The sequence below is a fragment of the Callithrix jacchus genome, chromosome 1, assembly GCF_049354715.1.
Source record: "Callithrix jacchus isolate 240 chromosome 1, calJac240_pri, whole genome shotgun sequence".
Classification (NCBI taxonomy): domain Eukaryota; kingdom Metazoa; phylum Chordata; class Mammalia; order Primates; family Cebidae; genus Callithrix; species Callithrix jacchus.
The window spans coordinates 63,661,445-63,681,955 of NC_133502.1; the positions used below are offsets into that span (position 1 = coordinate 63,661,445).

General features: G+C 40.8%; 1 long non-coding RNA gene across 1 annotated transcript; it reads left to right on the forward strand.

Annotated features, from left to right (window-relative positions):
* Positions 1–9,381: 9,381 nt before the first annotated feature.
* On the forward strand, positions 9,382–19,861 carry LOC128931552 (uncharacterized). The gene is made up of 2 exons (XR_008480032.2): positions 9,382–9,547; positions 17,943–19,861. It is a non-coding gene; the product is annotated as an uncharacterized LOC128931552 (long non-coding RNA).
* Positions 19,862–20,511: the final 650 nt, after the last annotated feature.

Below are 20,511 nucleotides of genomic sequence, written 5' to 3' on the forward strand. Positions count from 1 at the left end.
TCCCCAAGTCAGAAACTTAAGAGACACCTCAAACTTCTTCCTTTCCCATCACTCTGAAGCAGTGGAACACTGAACCGCCCATGCTATCCCTGCTCATTCTATGCCCATTGCACCACCTTATCATTTCTTGCTTGTACTGTTTCATTGATTTTCTAAAATTCCTTGCCTCTGTCTTGCCTTCCTCTAATTCATCCCATGATGGCAGCGAGAGCATTCATTTAAAAATGCCAGCCAGGTGCAGTGGCTCATGCCCATCATCGCAGCACTTTGGGAGGCCAAGGCAGGCAGATCATAAGGTCAGGAGTTCGAGACCAGCCTGACCAACATGGTGAAACTCTGTCTCTACTAAAAGTACAAAAATTAGCCGGGCATGGTGGTGTGCGCCTGTAATCACAGCTACTCAGGAGCCTGAGGCAGGAGAATTGCTTGAACCTGGGAGGTGGAGGTTGAAGTAAGCCGAGATCGCACCATTGTGCTCCAGCTTGGGCAACAAGAGCGAAACTTTGTCTCAAAATAAGTATATAAATAAAATAAAAATGCCCACCTGCTCATGCCTCTCCCCTTAGAGTCCTCCTTTTGTGACTTTCAGCTGCCTGCAGAAATCATCCAAACTTCGTGGCATGGTGTGGAAGGCCCTTCAAGATATGTCACATCTTTCACTCTGATGCAAATATTCTGCATATGGTGTGGACTAATTATAATTCTTTAAAGAAGCCACAGTCTTTCTTAGCTCCTCTGTACATGCTGTTCCCAGTGTACTTTGTACATGCTGTTCCCAATGCACAGATGCTCTTCCATGCTTTGTCTAGTGAGCTCCTACTCAGGTCTTCCCTGATATCCCCGGGCAGAAACAGAAGCCTCCTCTGTGTCCTGTCCTACAACTACCTCATTTACAGCACTGACTGCATTTGCAGTAATTGCTTTTCACATGTCTATCTTCCTCAAGAATCTGTGAGCCCCAGGAGGGAATAAACTTCATTCTAACCATCTTTGTTACCAGACTCTTAGGATAGTGGCTGGCCCGGAATCTTTACTTCAGTTTATTAAGTTAATCAATAAAAATACTACTCTTCATCATCACCTTACATTTAACATGAAATTCTCACTTAACATGTTCTAAGACGCTTCATTGGTGGCCCAGCATTGGGCGGTTGCTATTGAGTACAGAAAGGGAGATGCCATCTAAGTGTGGCTTGTCACCCACCAAGAAGCCCGAGTTCTTGTCTCTTAGACTCTATGGACTTTGTGAGAAATTTAATCCTTCAGGCCTCGGTTTCCTTAACTAAATCAAGGAGAGGAATAACCTGATTTCTGAGAGGAAACAGAAAAGTGGAACTAAAGTATCCGCCATACTCTGTTTCAACAACGGATTTATAAGCTTTACCATCCTAAAATAAGCTCTGTGTATTTTGTCTCTTCTTATAGTGCAATTATAATTTTGTATATTCATTTAATATGTACCAGAGTCGTAGGTAGTCATTTTATTATTTTTTTTTTTTAGAGACAGGGTCTCACTCTGTCATCCATCCTCTAATGTAGTGGCTTGACCATAGCTCACTGCAACCTTGAGCTCCCGGGCTTATTCAGTCCTCCTGCCTCAGCCTCCCAACTACAGACATGCACCACCACATCTGGATAATTTAAAATTTTATAGTAGGAATGACATTTCACTATGTTGTCCGGGATGGTGACAAACTCCTGGGCTCAAGTAATTTTCCTGCCTCCACCTCCCAAAGTTCTGGGATTAAAGGCATGAGCCACCACGTTCGGCTGTAGGTGTTCATTTTAGATCATAAACTCCACAAGGGTCAAAGGCCTTTGACTCTCCACATATGGTTGAGTAGAGTACCTGTGCTCCACATATATGGGCTGAACTGACTTGTATAGTGTTCAGAATGACTTCATAGCAATTTCAGAAATACAAGATTAGAAGCAGATTTGCTGTGATTTTAGTTATACATAACAAGGAAAAAATGTTTTGCTCCTGGTAAATGAAAGGCACCAGTTTATCCAAAGGACTAAGAAAGGAAACGGGTGTTTTAATTTGCTAAATCCAAATACTTTTGGTAAAATAGGGGCTGAAAAATGGAAAAAAACCTGCCCTAGCTGCCTTTGTGAGATTTCGTTATGCTCAGAGTAGGAGCTCTATAAATACCTGTTGGATGAATGTTGCATGACTGCAGTCCCTCTATAGCTTTAATGATCCTAGGAGCAGCTGGCCATATCCCTTATAGCACCTTTCTGCTGACAGCAGCAGGATATGGATGGTGTTAGCACGGTTGCTAGATGATGAAGCAAGAGAGAGGTCAATCCCGAATAAACATCTGGGAATTTAGTAAGAGAAGTTGGGCAAAGAGCTGCATAAAACAGCTCTGGTTACCAGTTAATGTGAACTTCCTTGAGTTAGGCATACCAGCTTTTTAGAAAACAAAGGCTGATGTCTGGTTACCTGACCACTGACTCTGGCCCACAGATGAGCTTTGGACAAAACATTTGAATTTGGGTTCTTTTTTGATGGGGCCAACACAATCCAGTTTTCCAGAGTTTTGAACACTCCGTATTATCTTGCTTCACTCATTTACGTAACTTGTGAGTCTCCTGAAACTTCCTCCTGGCTTAGAGGAAGCTGAAACTACAAAGAGACACCTTTGGATGCCAAACTGGCCTAAAGTTAGAATTTAGTCTTCAAAATTGGTTTAACCAAGCCTGCAGAGCGTTTCTTTATCTAATTTATCGTAAAGTTTTGTTTACTGCTGCGATCTGTGAAAGACATAAAAAGGAAGGGCTCACTATGAGTAATTGTCCAGGACCCCTTAAAGATATGAATATTTTTCATTAATTAAGAATTGTTGTGTGATGCACCAGCCTAGGTTCGTAGGTGTATGGCACTTCACGGAATTTGCACAACTTACTGAGGGCTACACTGAGGCAGAGCAGGGACTCATCCATCTGCTGATCTCAACTCCATGTTCTTTTCATTGCTCCATGAGGTAACACGTGATTTCCTACTATACTGGGTACTGAAAAGAAAGCTGCCGGGTACAATGGCTCACGCTTGTAATCCTAGCACTTTGGGAGGCCGAGGCAGCATATCACTTGAGACCAGCCTGGGCAACATGGCAAGATCCTGTCTATACAAAAATTAGCTGGGCATGGTGGCATGTGCCTGTAGTCCCAGCTACTCAGGAGGCTGAAGTGGGGGGATTGCCTGAGCCTGGGAAGTTGAAGCTGCTGTGAGCTATAGGAGAGGAGAAGAGGGAAAGGAAAAGGAGGCTAACCAGTTCATAATTTTCCTCCCCTCCCCTCCCCTCCTCTTCCCTCCCCTTCCCTCCCCTCCCCTCCTCTCCCCTCCCCTCCTCTCCCCTCCCCTTCCCTCCCCTCCCCTTCTCTCCCTTCCCTTCCCTTCCCTTCCCTCCCCTCCCCTTCTCTCCCTTCCCTTCCCTCCCCTCCCCTTCCCTTCCCTCCCCTCCCCTTCCCTTCCCTCCCCTCCCCTCCCCCCCCTCCCCTCCCCTCCCCCCCTTCCCTTCCCTTCATTTCCTTTCCTTTCATCTTTCTTTCTTTCTTTTTTTTTTGACAGAGTCTCACTCTGTTGCCCATGGTTGGAGTGCAGTGGTATGATCTCAGCTCAGTATAACCTCTACCTCCTGGGTTCAAGCAATTCTCACGCCTCAGCCTCCTGAGTAGCTGGCATTACAGGCACCTAACACCAGGCCCACCTAATTTTTGTATTTTTAGTAGAGACATGGTTTCACTATGTTGGCCGGGCTGGTCTTGAATTCCTGGCCTCAAGTGATCCACTTGCCTCAGCCTCGCAAAGTGCTAAGATTACAGGCATGAGCCATTGCACCCAGCCACAAGTTCATAATTTCTAAATGAGCAGCCTAAAGAAAGGTCTGCTGCAAGATTGTAATACAATAGAATCGCTAACATTTATTGAGTGCCCACTATGTGCTGACATTAAGTGCTTACGTATATTAAATTAACTCACTTACTCTCACATCCACTCTATAAGGTATTATTCTCATTTACGGTTAAAGCAAGTGAGGTACAAAGAAGATAAATAACTTGTTTGCCCAAGTCAGGGAATGGTTGAACCAAGATTTGAACCCAGGCCGTCCAGCTCCAAAGTTTACGTATCCATAAGCTACGTTGTAGCCATTTGCCTTTTACTTCATGTAGGGTGCAGAGAAAGAGAGATTGGACACGGTAAATTACATTCTACCCTGCACTTAAAATTCAATGAAATATTTCTGCTTAAAAGTCAATGATGTCATCTTTATTACTATTTTTATTGACATTCATTTTTTTTTTGCTATAGCATCCCATTATACAAATGTTCAAGTTTTTGGAGAGTTCTGAAACTATAAATTATTTTTTGAAGCTGATTAGATGGAGACAGGCTTTGTTTACTAGAAAAATGGAAACACCATGGAATGTGCAGTTTTCAGCAGAAAAGTCACAGCCCCTCTTCCACAAAGCCACCATCTGTTTCTACTCTGGATTCTCGTGGAATCCAGATGTTCTCATCCTCCCAACGAATGCTTTCCAATGGGAACTTCTTGTTCAAGCAAATCAAAGCACAGTTTTATGTAGTTTGGACTTTGGCTTTTTTTGAGCCCTCCATTATGAAAAAAAGTGCAAGGCAATTCTGTTGCTTTCGTGCTGTGTTCTCAATCAGCAACACAGACCCATCATTTATTATATTGAACTTTGGTTTTTGTATCTCAGGGGAAAAAATTTAAATTTTATGTCCTGGGCAGTATAGAAAAAAATACCTTCTAAAACATTAGAGAATCAGGAACTTGCTGTGGCTTCCCTGCTCCAGTTGTAAAAATAACATTACCAGAATGGGTTTTTTTTTTTTTTGACCTAGCGTTTTAAAAACCAATTGATTATGAGGATTCATAAGGTGATATTCACAAGTAATGACTGTTGAAAGTTATATGAGTAAAAAGAGGATAGACATCAGTGACTAATTTTAACTTAGTCTCCATATATTTAAAATGTGATTTAAGAAAAGGAAGCTTTTGAAAAAACAAAGTTGCTCCAGATTCCTAACACCTTTTTATTTTTGCTGTTCCTTTCCTGCCAGTGACATTGGTGAGTAATTAATGGCTATAAGGCAGGACACATGTATAGTGCTAAAGTCCTATTACTTAGCTTAAGTTTCATGACCTACCCTGTAAGACAACTCATGTGAAGCTGCAGACATTCCCCGACCCCATTTAAAAAGAAATTTTAGGTACAATTCACTTTTGGAAAATTTGGCTGTGTTCTGGAGTTCAAGAGGGTATGGTGACTACTAAACTCAATAGCTGTGTGTTTGTTTTATGTAGAAGTTATACACACTTGGTAAAGCATATATGTCTGACAGTATTAAAAAAGCAAGGCTGGTAAAACCAATGGCAAGGCTAGGGGATGACTGCAAATTTTGGATGGGCTAGGAGCCATCCTGAGATGGTTTTGTTACGGTTGGTGGTGGTGTGCCGATGATAGGACATTTGAACAGAGGACAAGAGGGTGACAAGATCCAGCTGGAATCAGCTGGGCCTTGAAATCAACCTGTAGAAAGGCAAATCTATGCAGAAGTGTCTGCAACTCCATATACTACTTACACTTAAGGTATTCTAGGATGTTTAAAAAAGAGCTTGCCAGTGTTTGTATAAGAACTCAGGACCACTATTTTTATTTCTAAATATTAAAGGTGACTGGGTATCCTGTGGACATTGAAAGGTTGACTCCAAAGACACTGGTCTGCTTGGCATCTGCATTAGGTCACTGGTATAAATAATGCCAGCTAACAAGTGTTGAGGCATTGCCATGTGTGAGGCACTGGTGAAGATATTTGATGTGAATTTAATCATTTAATCTTTTTAAAATTGTGGTAAAAAATACGTAACATGAAACTTACCGTCTTAACCATTTCTTTTCTTTTCTTTTCTTTTTGAGATAGAGTCTCGCTGTTGTTGCCTGGGCTGGAGTGCAATGGCGCCATCTTGGTTCACTACAACCTGCACCTCCCGGGTTTCAGGAATTCTCCTGCTTCAGCCTCCCAAGTAGTTGAGATTACAGGTGCCCACCGCCACACCTGGCTAATTTTTGTATTTTTGGTAGAAACAAGTTTCACCATGTTGGCCAGGCTGGTCTCGAGCTCCTGACCTCAGATGATCCACCTGCCTCAGCCTCCCAAAGTGCTGGGATTAGAGGCATGAGCAATGGCGCCTGGCCCATCTTAACCATTTCTAAGAGTACAGTTTAGTGGCCTTCAGTACATTACATTGTTGTGCAACCAGTTTCTCATCCCTCAAAACGGAAACTATCAATTAATTCCTCCATTCCTCTTCTTACCCCTGGCAACCACCTTTCTACTTTATGTCTGTATAAATTTGACTACTCATTATACCTCATATAAGTGGAATCATACAGTATTTTTCCATTTGTGACTGGCTTATTTCATAGATATGTGAGCACACACACACACCATTTTGTTTATCCATCAATAGACAATAGGTTGCTTTCAACACGTGGCTATTGTGAATAATGCTGCTGTAACATGGGTGTGCAAATACCTCTTCAAGATCCTGCTTTCAATTCTTTTCGATATATACCCAGAAGTAGAATTGCTGGATCATATGGTAATTCTATGTTTAATTTTTGAGGACCTGCTATACTGTTTCCATAATGTCTGCACCATTGTACATTTCTACCAGCAGTGTATAAGGCTTCCAATTTCTCTGCATCCTCACCAACACTTGTAATTTTCTGTTTTTGTCTCTTAATAGTAGCTGAGGGGTTTTTCCTGACACTGAATACACAGAGTTTTTTCCACACCAACAACCAATTCAACCAATTCTCTGGCACTAACTGGGTGTTCAGCAATTCAGTTCAGTTCTGATACTAACTTCTAAGATTAGCACAGACCTCAGAGGTTAAGGACTCATTCCTATAAGACTGTCCCCTGTTTGGTTGAAAGTCCCAGGGGTCACCAATATTTATGACTGGCCAGCTATACATTTGGGGTCCCCACAACTTCTTCTCAGGCTTGATAATTCACTGGAATGGCTCACAAAGAGAACTTTGGAAAATACTTTACTTAACATTTAGTTTATTATAAAGGATTCATATAACCCAGGAACAGCCAAATGGAAAAGATGCATAAGGCAAGGTACTGAGTGGGGTTAGAGGGTGGTAGGACAGAGTCCACATCCCCTCTGGGCACCCCACTCTCCCAGCACCTTGATGTGTTCACCAACCCAGAAGCTCTCTGGACCTCATTTTTACGGGGTTTGATTGGTTTCATTATGTGGGAGTGATTGATTAAATCATTGGCCATTGGTAATTAAGTTTAATCTCAAGTCCCTCTCCCTACTCCAGAGACTGGGGAGGGAAAGCGGGTGCAGGTAATGGGGGCGGCTGAAGTTTTAATGATGTAATCACATGATTAGTTTTTATAGTGACTAACTCCCAACCTGAAGGTATCTAGGGGGCCCCTGCTTTGAGTCATCATTAGCATACAAGACAGTAAATTCCAAGTGTTTGGGGAACTTTGTGCCAGGAACCAGTGGCAAAGACCAAATATTTATTTTTTGTTACACCACAGTAGCCATCCTAATGGGTGTGAGGTGATATCTTATTGTGGTTTTGGTTTGCATTTCCCTAATGATTAGCGATATTGAGCATTTTTTCATGTGCTTGTGGGCATTTATGTATGTCTTCTTTGGAGGAATGTCTATTCAAGCCCTTTGCCATTTTTAATTTGAATTATATGATTTTTATTGTTGAGTTGTAATTATATATTCTAGATACAACCTTTTATTAAATATATGATTTGCAAATATTTTCTCCCATTAGGTAAGCTCCTTACAAGCCTGTTGATCAGGTCCTTGAATGCACAGAGTTTTAATTTTACATGGTTCAATTTATCTATTTTTACTTTCCTTGCCTGTGCTTTTGGTATCACATCCAGGAATCATTGCCAAATCCAGGGTCATACAGCTTTTCCCCTGTGTTTTCTTCATACCATTTTAATAGGTTTAGGTCTTATGTTTAGGTCTCTGATTAGTTTTCAGTTAATTTTTGTATATGATACAAGGTAAGGGTCCAACTTCATTCTTTTGCCTTTGGATATTCAGTTTTCCCAACATCACTCATTGAAGAGAGTGTCCTCTCCCCATTGAATGGTCTTGGCATCCTTATCAATAATTATTTAATCTTTATGTCAACTTTGTGAGATAGATGTCCTCAGATGAGGACACTGATACCCAGAGAGGTTAAATAGCTAGTCCAAAGTCACACTGAGTAAATTCTGGAGTCAAGATTATAACCTAGACTAAACTAAAAACTTTTGTGCATCGCAGGACACTATCAGGAGAGTAAAAGACAACCCACAGAGTGGGAGAAAATATTTGCAGATCTCACATCTGATAAGGGATTATTATCCAGAATGTATAAAGAACTCTGAGAATTCAATAACAAAAAGCCAAACAATCCAATTCAAAAATGGGCAGGAAATTGAATATCTATTTCTCCAAAGAAGATACATAAATGGCCAACAAAAACGCCTGAAAGAATACTCAACGTCCTTCACCATTAGGGAAATACAAATCAAAACTACAGTGAGCCACCTCCTCACACCAATTAGGATGGCTGGTATCAAAAACCAGAAACCAACAGTGTTGGTGAGGATATGTAGAAGCTGGAACACTGTGTATTGCTGATGGGAATGTAAAATGGTGCAGCCCTGTGGAAAACAGTATGGCAGTCCCTCAAAAAAGTAAACATAAAATTACTGTATGATCTACTTCTGGGTGTACATATAAAAGCATTGAAAGCAGAACTCAAATAGATACTTGTTTACCAATGTTTTTAGCAGTGTTATTCACTGTAGCCAAAAGGTGGAAATAACCTTAATGTCTGCTGACAAATGAATGGATAAACAAAATATGAGATATATATATATAATGGGATATTATTAAGCCTTAGAAAGGAAGGAAATTCTGACTCATGCTACAACATGGGTGAGCTGTAAGAACATATGCTCAGTGAAATAAGCCAGACATAAAAGGACATATATGCTTCCACTCATATGAGGTACCTGGAAAAGCCAACTTTATAGAAACAAGAAGTAGACAGGTCATTGTCAGGGGTTTAGGGAGGGAAGAATTGGGAGTTCATGATTAATGATTACAGAGTTTCATTTGGGAAGATGAAAACTTTTTAGAGGTGGATGGTGGTGATGGTGGCAGGACGATGTGAATGTACTTAATGCCACTGAATTGCACATTTTAAAATGGTTAAATTGCAACCCAGACAATTTCGTCCACAGCCTACGCTCTTAGCCACAGTATTATAGCTGCCTCTCTGGTGTGTGGCTTCTTACAGATTTACAACAAACATGAATCTCGTGGGTGCCCCGGCTCATCCACTGAGATGTCCTCTTCAGCCTGACTATATGGAGGTCCAGTCTGACTTGCACCTGCTCAGTCTTTTGACTTTATCTTCTGGCTCCCCAAGATGTCCCAGCCACCAGAGATCAGAACACACACTGGTAATCCTTTAGCTTTGTATTCTGGTTTTCCCTTATTATTTGCCTTACTTTATCCCAGTCAGTTTGGTTTTTAGAAATGTGCTTTTCATAGCTTATCCAGCATTTTTAGATGTGCTGTACTGGGAAGAGTCACTCTGAATGTTTAGTTCTCAATATTGGCCCTCGATGATCTGAGATGCTCTTTTCTAATATTACTTGTAACACCTGGGACTCACGAAGACCTACCTAACTCACCTAACAGCAAAAATGATTCAACTCAGTAAGCAATGGTGGTGGTTACTGTTTTGGAGAGGCATATGTTAATTACAGCAATGCTTCTCAAAATATCTGAATCACAATCTCCTGCAGGGACTAGTCTGAAATGCAAATCCCAATCTCTCACCTTCTTGAGGTTGTGATTCAGGAGGTCTAGGGTGGAACCCAGGAAATCCACAGTTTTAACAGTCACTTCTAAGTGCTTTTGGTAAAAGTGAACAGCTAACCTACTCTGAGAAATGTAGCTAGCAGAAGATTGGGAAAAACATTCACTTGGAGAGAGGGCTATGTGGTCTTTGAGGGCTGCTTTCTCCTTGGAAGAAAAGAACATGGACTTCAGACCATCTAATCTGAACTTTGCTCCACAATGATCACCTGTTAGATCTTCAGCAAGAATCTTAAACATATTTGTGCCTTAGCTTTCTTATGTTAGGTGGAGTTAATAATACCTTTTTATAAGTTTGGTATAAGAATTAAATGTGATAATAGATATTAAGCATCTTGTAGACTTTTTGCTAAACATAGCTTTTAAATTCACACATTTAACTCCTGCTGAAACTCTGCCAAAATGACAAGAAAGGAATACGAAAAGGCATACATGTCCAAGCCCAAGGGAAATGAGAAAAGTAGAAAACAGTAAAAAAAAACATTAGAGAATAGAAATTAAATGGAAGCAGAGCAGATATTCACTTAGTACTCACCTTTTCACTCTGATATGACCTCATCGATTATATATAAGCAGTGTCTGTTCTGTGCTCCTGCCCTCCTTGTAGTTAAATATTTTCATGGTCATCCCTGAACAGAGGAATGGTAATTGATTTAGCGAGTTGAACCTAAACCTAAGAAAGTTAAACCTAACTGCCTGAGGAACGGGATGCCAAGGAGAGGGAACCAATTCATTCCAGAGAACATTGGGAAAGTTCAGCACCAAACATCATGCAGAGCTGGGATGAGAAGAAAAGACTCAAAACAGGGAGACTGGTTAAAGAAACACATGCTGGAGAAGATTTAGACTCAGAATCAGAATTCTTATCTGCAACTGCGAAGTCAGTAAGACAATGAAACAACTCTCAAAATGTAGGAGAAAATGTTTTTCAATGAAGTATTCAATAACAAACCATTAATCACGATATTTTTAGATATGAAAAGTCTCACAATTTTACTTTCTATGTTCTCTTTCTCAATAAGTTAGCAGATAATGTGTCCTATGAAAATTGGAGAGAGAGAGAGGAAACAAAACAAAACAAAACAAATTTCTGTTGTTTTAAGCAATCCAGTCTGTGGTACTTTGTGTTATGGTAACCCTAGCAAACTAAGGCCACAGGGTTAGCAAACAGGCCTCAAAGCTTCATCTGCAGAGCATGTGTCTTATTCTTCAGATTGTATATTTAGTTGGGAGCCTTGATAGGAGGACTGATGAAGATTTTAGGGATGATTTAAGTCTCCCAAAACTATCACTTGGTATTGCCACTGGCTAGATGCCAAACTGGATGAGTCCAGTGAAATGAATGTGTTTTAAAGTTATTTACAGCCAGGCATGGTGACTCATGCCTGTAACCCCAGCACTTTAGGAGGCCGAGGTGGGTGGTGAATCACCTGAGGTTGGGAGTTCAAGACCAGCCTGACCAATATGGAGAAACCCTGTTTCTACTAAAAATACAAAATTAGCCGGGCATGGTGGCGTATGCCTGTAATCTCAGTTACTTCAGAGGCTGAGGCAGGAGAATCGCTTGAACCCATGAGGTGGAGGTTGCAGTGAGCCAAGATTGTGCCATTGCACTTCAGCCTGGGTGAAAAGAGCAAAACTCTGTCTTAAAAAAAAAAAAGTTATCTCACATGCATAAGCTTGTTATGCAATATATTTTATGGACAGTAATATCTCTACACCACTGTGTAGTAAAAGCCTTGAGTGTTTCTTTATTTCATAAAAGAATCAGATATGAAGCCAAGAGAAGTAGGTCTCTGAGCCTATCCTTGTAATAAAGCTTCATAAGACTGGCTACAGTAAGATGTCAATCATTGATATCTCATGTCTCTGTTTCGTGTCTGACTTTTTGATACTTAAGATCAAATTATTTAATTTCTTCCTTTTTTTTTGAAATGGAGTTTGCTCTTGTCCCCCAGGCTGGATCGTTGCCCAGGCTGGTGTGCAGTGCAGCTCACTGCAACCTCCACCTCCTGAGTTCAAGTGATTCCCCTGCCTCAGCCTCCTGAGTAGCTGGGACTACAGGTACGCACCACCATGCCCGGCTAATTTTTTGTATTATTAGTAGAAATAGGATATCGCCAGGTTGGGCAGGCTGGTCTCGAACTCCTGACTTCAGGTGATCTGCCTGTCTCAGCCTCCCAAAGTGCTGGGATTAAAGGTGTGAGCCACCATGCCCGGCCAATTTAATCTCTTCTACCTAATTATTTGCTTTTGAAATTTACCAGTTCTCCTTAGTCTCACTGCGGAGACTAAGCTCTAGCTCTCCCGGAATGACCTTTCAATAACTCAGAGAAAATCATCAGGCCCATATCCTCCCCCACAAATAACAAATTAAGATTTCAGAATTAGCACTTGGTAATTTATTTGAATTTTTGGTTCCTTTTTAAAATTTATTCATTTATTCACTCATTTGAGACAAAGTCTCTTTGTCGCCCAGGCTGGAGTGCAGTGGCATGATCTCAGCTCACTGCAAACTCCACCTCTGGTTCAAGCAATTTTCCTGCCTCAGTCTCTTGAGTAGCTGGAACTACAGGCACCTGGCATCACACCTGGGTAAGTTTTGTATTTTTAGTAGAGATGAGATTTTTTCATGTTGGCCAGGTTTTCTGAAACTCCTGACCTCAGGCAATCCACCCATCTCAACCTCCTAAAGTGGTCCTTTTTTTTTTTTTTTTTTAGATGGAAATTCATTTGTTTAGGCAGATGCCATAAGTTCAAATTCTACTTCCAAAATCTGTTTCACATCTGCCCAAGTCTTTTCATCTCTAGCTTAATGGCATGTCCATATCTCTGAAGATTTATTACAGTAGCTTCTTGTGTTCCCCTCCTGCCCTTTTTTTTGCTTTTCTTTTCTTCTTCTTTTTTATTGTTTTTGATGGAGTCTTGCTGTCACCCAGGCTGGAGGGCAGTGGTGCAATCTCGGCTCACTACAACCTCTGCCTCCCAGGTTCAAGTGATTCTCCTGCCTTAGCCTCCCCAGTAGCTGGAATTACAGGCACCTGCCACCACACCTAGCTAATTTTTGTATTTCTAGTAAAGACAGGGTTTTACAGTGTTGGTCAAGTGATCCACTGATCTCAGGTGATCCACTCGCCTCGGCCTCCCAAAGTGCTGGGATTACAGGTGTGAGCCACTGTGCCTGGCCTGTTTCCCTTTTATATTTACATTCCCTCCACAGAAAATAATGAACCATATGACTCTACTTTCTAAAACTATTCATCAGATTCACTTATGATAAAATGTAGCATGCTTAATGTTGCCTGCTAGGCTGTTCTTAATTGGACTCCAGTCATCCTCATCTCCTGCCATTATTCTTTTCAAACACTGTACTCTAGTCACATGGTCTCAGGTTCTTCAATACATCAAGCTGTTTCCTCCTCAGGGCCTTTGCATATGCTGTTCCTCTTACCTACCATGCTCTTTTCTCTACTTTTTAGTCTCTTCTATAATTACAGTTATATTTCACTTGTTTTGTCTATAGGTGAGAAAAATTAAAAGCTAATAAATGGCATTTAAGAACTGATTTTGTGCATATGAGTAATTATAAAAACAAGTAGTAAGAAATAAAAACATATGTGTACAAAAAGACTTGCACTTAAATATTCATAGGGCTCTATTCTGAATATCCCCAAGTTGTAAACAACCCAAATTCCATCCACAGAAGAATAAACAAAATGTGCTATATTTGTACAATGCACTATTAACAACAAAAAAGAGAACCTCGAATACATGCAACCTTGTGAGCCTCCAATGTAATATATTGAACCAAAGAAGCCAGATATATTAACAGAAGAGTGCTTACAGTATGATTTTTTTTATAATAATAATGATTTTTTTAAATTTTTTATTGCATTTTAGGTTTTGGGGTACATGTGCAGAACATGCAAGACAGTTGCATAGGTACACATATGGCAGTGTGTTTTGCTTCCTTTCTCCCCTTCACCCACATTTAACATTTCTCCCCAGGATATCCCTCCCCAGCTCCCCCCCGCTGGCCCTCCCCATTTCCCCCCAATAGACCCCAGTGTTTAGTACTCCCCTCCCTGTGTCCATGTGTTCTCATTTTTCATCACCCACCTATGAGTGAGAATATGCAGTATTTCATTTTCTGTTCTTGTGTCAGTTTGCTGAGAATGATGTTCTCTAGATTCATCCATGTCCCTACAAATAACACAAACTCATCATTTCTGATTGCTGCATAATATTCCATGGTGTATATGTGCCACATTTTCCCAATCCAGTTGATCATCAATGGGCATTTGGGTTGGTTCCAGGTCTTTGCTATTGTAAACAGTGCTGCAATGAACATTCGTGTGCATGTGTCCTTATAGTAGAACGATTTATAGTCCTTTGGATATATACCCAGTAATGGGATTGCTGGGTCAAATGGAATTTCTATTTCTAAGGCCTTGAGGAATCGCCACACTGTCTTCCACAATGGATGAACTAATTTACACTCCCACCAACAGTGTAAAAGTGTTCCTTTTTCTCCACATCCTCTCCAGCATCTGTTGTCTCCAGATTTTTTAATGATTGCCATTCTAACTGGCGTGAGATGGTATCTCAATGTGGTTTTGATTTGCATCTCTCTAATGACCAGTGATGATGAGCATTTTTTCATATGATTGTTGGCCTCATATATGTCTTCTTTTGTAAAGTGTCTGTTCATATCCTTTGCCCATTTTTGAATGGGCTTGTTTGTTTTTTTCCTGTAAATCTGTTTGAGTTCTTTGTAAATTCTGGATATCAGCCCTTTGTCAGATGGGTAGACTGCAAAAATTTTTTCCCATTCTGTTGGTTGCCGATTCACTCTAGTGACTGTTTCTTTTGCCGTGCAGAAGCTGTGGAGTTTGATTAGGTCCCTTTTGTCTATTGTGGCTTTTGTTGCCAATGCTTTTGGTGTTTTGTTCATGAAGTCCTTGCCTACTCCTATGTCCTGGATGGTTTTGCCTAGATTTTCTTCTAGGGTTTTTATGGTGGACAGACTTAAAGAAAGCCAAATCAAGAATGAACTGCCATTCACAATTGCTACAAAAAGAATAAAATACCTAGGAATACAACTCACAAGGAATGTAAGGGACCTCTTCAACGAAAGCTACAAACCACTGCTCAACGAAATAAGAGAGGACACAAACAGATGGAGAAACATTCCATGTTCATGGTTAGGAAGAATTAATATCGTGAAAATGGCTATACTGCCCAAAGTAATTTACAGTATCAACGCTATCCCCATCGAGCTACCATTGACTTTCTTCACAGAACTGGAAAAAACCACCATGAATTTCATATGGAACCAAAAGAGAGCCCACATAGCCAAGTCGATTCTAAGCAAAAAGAACACAGTGGGGGGCATCACACTACCGGATTTCAAACTATACTACAAGGCTACAGTAATCAAAACAGCATGGTACTGGTACCAAAACAGAGATATAGACCAATGGAACAGAACAGAGGCATTGGAGGCAACACAACATATCTACAACCATACAGTCTTTGATAAACCTGACAAAAACAAGCAATGGGGAAAGGATTCCCTGTTTAATAAATGGTGTTGGGAAAACTGGCTAGCCATGTGCAGAAAGCAGAAACTGGACCACTTCCTGACACCTTACACTGAAATTAACTCCAGATGGATTAAAGACTTTAAAATGATGATTATTTTTTGAGATGGAGTCTTGCCCTGTCACCCAGACTGGAGTGCAATGGCACCATTTCGGCTCTGTAAACTCCACCTCCCAAGTTCAAATGATTCTCCTGCCTCAGCCTCCTGAGTAGCTAAGATTACTGGTGCCCACCACCATGCCCAGCTAATTTTTGCATTTTTAGTAGAAATGGGGTTTCACCATGTTGGCCAGGATGGTCTTGAACTCTTGACTTCGTGATCTGTCCACCTTGGCCTACCAATATGCTGCGATTACAGGTGTGAGCGACGGCACCCGGCCATGATATGATTCTATCTATGTGAAGTTAAAAGGCAGGCAAACCAATCTATAGCTATGGCAATCAGAACAACATTGCCTGTGGGTGTGTGTGTAGGGCATGGGCATTGGCCTGAAACAGCACAAGGGAACTTCCAGGGGTGATGCCAATACACTGTATTCTGCTTTGGGTAATAGTTACAAAGGTGTTTGCATTTGCCAAAACTCATTATGCTGTACACTGAGCTGTGCTTTTTGTTATCTATGAAATATATCTCAAAGAATAATATAATCTTATGTTTTCATAACTTGGCTGCTCAAAAGAGACAGTTTCAAGAATCAAGTCCAGTGAATCATTTTATTTTATTTCTAGTTTCCTTCTTCTGGATCATACTCAAAGCTCATGTATGTTGTTAATGTGAGAGGTTATCACACATGCTTCCCTTTAGGACTCTTATTTTACATGTTATTTTATGATCTCACCTATTTCATTTTCAAGCGTACATCAAATTAGAAGTAGCCGAAAAGTACAATGAGGCACATTGGTAATAGTAGGGTGATACCTTGAGGGCAAAAGTGAAAAAAAAAACAACAACTAAAAGTATGACTTAAGAATTAAAAAAGAGTGTGGGCCTAGAATATGCTCTATTTTAAATGTGAGAAAGGATAAATACATGAAAATTCCATAGAGAACAGTTTAGAAAACATTTTTTGTTTTGGTACTCAAAGGGCTAAAACATCAGATATCTGGATTAATCCAGGCAATGATTAAAGCCACTCCATGGTAGAGCCTGGGACTTGTGGTAAAAGAGCAACCTTCCAGAAAATAACTGACACTAAACAACTAACTGGAGCTTCAGGCAACTACAACGAGTCATGCAATACCAACAAGTAATGACTTAGCACCAATACTGCCCACGTGCCATTCTCTTATTGCTGTAATGATGCTGAGTAATTCAGAGAGCATGTGCTTTCCTTGAGTCACTTGGGTGGAAGCACTTCATAGGGTGAGGCCATAAAAAGGTCTTGCTAGGCCAGGTGCGGTGGCTAATGCCTGTAATCCCAGCACTTTGGGAGGCCGAGGCAGGTGAATCACAAGGTCAAGAGATCGAGACCATCCTGGCCAACATGGTGAAACCCCATCTCTACTAAAAATACAAAAATTAGCTGGGCGTGGTGGCATGCACCTGCAGTCCCAGCTACTCGGAAGGCTGAGGCAGGAGAATTGCTTGAACCTGGGAGGCAGTGATCCAAGATTGCACCACTGCATTCCAGCCTGGTGCCTGGTGACAGAATGAGACTCTGTCTCAAAAAAAAAAGAAGGTCTTGCTAGTTCTTCTGAAAGCAAACCATTCTAAATGGGCTCTCAGAGAGTTTTCTGCATTATTTCTACACTATATTTATTTTTGTTTTTATTTTTTATATTTTGTAGAGACAGGGTCTCGCTATGTTGGCCAGGCTGGACATGAACTAGCCTTATGTGATCCTCCCACCTTGGCCTCCTAAAGCACCAGGATTACAGGAATAAGCCACCATGGTGGGCAATTTTTTTTTTTTTTAAAGAGATGAGGTCTCACTTTGTCACCCAGGCTGGAGTGCAGTGGTAGATTAGAGCTCTGCAGCCTTGAATTCCTGGGTTTAAGCAATCCTCTTGCCTCAGCCTCCCGGTTGGCTAGGACTACAGGCACAAGCCATGATGCCCAGCTCAGCCCACTGAAGATTTGATCATAGAAATTTTCTAGTAAACTTGAAAAAAGGAGAAAAAAACCCAGCAAACTTCCTGTGACAAATACTGTACAAGGAGAGGTAAAGTGTTAAAGACATTTTGTTGTGTTGAAGAAGTTTTTGAAATAAGAGAAAAAGGTGGAATGGTCAAGAGGAAGAGACCTGATTTTAAAGACTAAAGAAAATCTTGCCGAAATTAGATAGCATAATGAAAAGGGGAACCCTCCTAGTTTGAGGTTGCATCCCTGAACTCAGGTTTCTATTTTTATTAGATGCTGTGTTTCTGCAGGAATGAAGGCCCCAGTGGAAGAGTTCTCACAGGGAGGCAGATGCTGTTGGAAGGAGAGAGCCTGGAATGTCCATCGTGGTCAAGAGAAATGTGTATGTGGGTGTGTGGGAGGGTATCAAGGGAAGTGATCACTGCCAAGCTGTTCTGTTGTTTAACTGCCAAAGCATTCCCGGGATATTTTTCCTAGTAGCTAGGATTAGAGAGCTTGTAAGTTTCAACAATACCTCCATCTATTCCAAGTACAAGCACTTTTTTGGTAAACATAATTTTAATTCTAAAAAGACGCTAAGATTAAGGAAACTTTGAAACAAAATGACCACTCAGAATTCCATTACTCTTAAGTAGGTGATATTGTATTTTTGTGTTTTCTTCTAGTCCAAATACTCTCTTTTTTTTTTTTTTTGAGACGGAGTTTCGCTCTTGTTACCCAGGCTGGAGTGCAATGGCGGGATCTCGGCTCACTGCAACCTCCGCCCCCTGGGTTCAGGCAATTCTGCTGCCTCAGCCTCCTGAGTAGCTGGGATTACAGGCACACACCACCATGCCCAGCTAATTTTTTGTAATTTTTAGTAGAGACGGGGTTTCACCATGTTGACCAGGATGGTCTCGATCTGCTGACCTCGTGATCCACCCGCCTCGGCCTCCCAAAGTGCTGGGATTACAGGCTTGAGCCACCGTGCCCGGCCCCAAATACTCTCTTTAACAAGACTTTTGTGTAAGTTTCCTCTTGGCATAACATCTGCTAAAGCAGCTTCTAACACCCAACAAGCTGGGAACAATTCTACATCACTCTGCATCTAGGTGGAAAGTTGAACATCAGAGATAAATTATTAATACCTACAAATATAATTTCATGCCTATTTGCAAGACTCTCCATTTCCACAACTGCTAATCAGTGACTGTATAGCTTGCTGAAGTAAAGGAAGGCAAACATTGTGGGTGAGAACCTCTTCTTAGTTCTCCAGAACGGACAAGGGATCGTCCATCCTAATTCACTGTTTAGTAAGAAAACTGAGGCCCAGAAAGGTCACAAAGCTAATAAGTACTAGAGCTCAGACTCGAACCAAGGCCTTAAAAAATAAGACTTATGGAAAAGTTACAAAAATAGTGCAGAGGGTTTATGGGTAACCTTCACGCAGCTTTCCCTCATGTTAATAATTACTCATAGTTAAAGATAAAAACCAGAAAATTAACGTCAGTAACATTGGTACAATACTATTAAATTACAGACCTAATTTGAATTTTATGAGTTTTCTCGCTAGTGTCTTTTTTTTTTCCTACTGTTGTTAGTTCTAATTCAGAATCCCACATTGCACTAAGTTACCACTTGTCAGTCTTCTCCAATCTGGGAGATTGTCTCAGGCTCTGCCTTCTATGACCTTGACCCTTTTGAAAAGTACTGGTCAGGTATTTGTAGAATGTCCCTCAGCTGGGGTTGTCTGGTGTTCTCATGATTAGGTTGAGGTTATAAATGTCTAGTGAGAATATTACAGAGGGGAGGTGCCCTTCTCGATGCTTCATATCAGGAAGTGCACGATGTCTATTAACCTCGGTCACTTGGTTAAGATGGCATCTGTCAGGTTTCTCCACTGCACACCTAGTATGTTTTCCTTTGTGAATGATAGTTATCTTAGAGGAGATACATTGAGACTATGCTAATACCCTGTTTTACCTCAAACTTTCACCCATGGATTTGAGACTACCAGTAGATCTTGCCTGCAACAATTATCATTGTGTTGTCCACCCAACAGTAACTTTGTATTTTCCTCATTTCTCCTGTGTTCATTAATTACAATTCTCCTGTAAGGCAGAGGTATCACTTCACCCCCATTTATTTATATATTTACTTATTTATTTATATTGATATGTATGGACTGATGGATATTTATGTTATTCAACTAGATTAGAATCAAATACTATCATTATTTTCTTGCTCAAATTGTTCCAGCTTTGGCCATTGGGAACTCCTTTGGGTGGGCTCTTGCATTCATGTGACCCTATCATTGAGGGGTAGCTGTTATTGTTTTCAGTCCTTCCTTGTTTTCTGACGTCACAAGATTTTCATGCTCAATCAGATTTTCCCTGACCCAGTCCTAGAATCAACCACTTTTCCAAGGAACTTTATGAACCAAGACCTTTTGATGTAAATTTATACTCCTTCCATTGGCTCATGTTACATCTGAAACAATTTAGACTTGAACGCTTTACAAAGTTTTTCAAAAATATGCTGCAAAGACAGGTGGAGTTTGTACTTGCTGAGCTTGTTCCAGTCATCAGACATCATTTATGTTACTGCCAGTGCTCCTCCATCCACTCTGTACCACCAGGACGATCCAGACCTGAGAAGATGAGAGGACACGGAAGTGGATCAAAGTGTAGACAAGGGTTTGGCTGTAAACTAGATGTGCTGTGGATACAGATACTGATGGGATAGGGAGGCCAGGAGAATCCCTAGACGGAACTCAAATATACACACCTAAATTCTTTTTGCTTCATCACTATGCAAATAAAAAACACAAAGGTTTTTAAAGCAAGTCCAGAATTTTTGAACTTTAATTTTTTCTGGCCC